Source organism: Pteropus vampyrus, unplaced genomic scaffold, assembly GCF_000151845.1.
Source record: "Pteropus vampyrus isolate Shadow unplaced genomic scaffold, Pvam_2.0 Scaffold49, whole genome shotgun sequence".
NCBI classification, from domain to species: domain Eukaryota; kingdom Metazoa; phylum Chordata; class Mammalia; order Chiroptera; family Pteropodidae; genus Pteropus; species Pteropus vampyrus.
In genome coordinates this window covers 2,573,105-2,573,991 of record NW_011888830.1, presented here as the reverse complement: position 1 = coordinate 2,573,991, position 887 = coordinate 2,573,105, and positions in this window count along the sequence as shown.

The following is an 887-nucleotide window of genomic DNA, read 5'->3' as shown; positions in this document are numbered from 1 at the left end:
ACATGAGGCTTGAAATTCTTAGGCCATCACCAGCAGGGCTGTTTTTTCCTTTTAAGTCAAACTACTTGAAACATCAAATTGAACATGGCAGTCTCCTTGGGAAAATAAACTCTGCCATAGACATGAATAAAACCCGTCTTCCTTGGCTCCTGAGGACAGGTCATGACCTACTAGGTCCTGGGGAGAGCAGCCGTTGTCATTTCTGGTTTTACATAGGGAGAAAGTGGCCCAGGGCCACTCCAGGACCTGGCGACCACAGTGTAGGACCAGGACACACTCCCTCCCCTGCCCTCGGGGCTCTTCCTCCCCCGCCAGCTTTCAGGACCAAGAGAACATCAGTTAGAATAGAACAGAATCGGGGCTGGCCTCGTTTTCCTAGAAGCACTGACCAGTCAGCCAGCCAGCAGAGGAGGAGGCTGCCTGGTCTTCTCTTCCGTTTTCTTATAAACTCACTCCAAAATTCACTCCTCCCTGTGATCTGGGCAGAAGAGATCTGGCAGATGCTGCATCCTTACAGCATGGTGTTTCAAATGCGTGAGGAATCACAAGCATCATACCCACTGGGTACGTGGGGAGTCTGTCTGAGCTTTGACCTGCATTAGTAGGATATCAACTTGCCTGCTGTAATGAAGAGACCCAAATAATATTTGCTTAAAGAAGAGAAACCTTCACCTCTGTCACATAAAAGTTCAAAAGGGTTGGCAGAGCCAGTATGGCAGCTCCACAACCATTGGGAGTCCCAGACCCTTTGTCTATTTGCTCTGCCATATATGTGCTTCCACCCCATGGTCCAGAATGGCTGCTCTAGTTCCTGCCTTCATGTTTGCGTTCCAGCCACAAGGAAGGCAAAATGGGCACACCACTTCCTTTTAAGGACGTGACCCAGA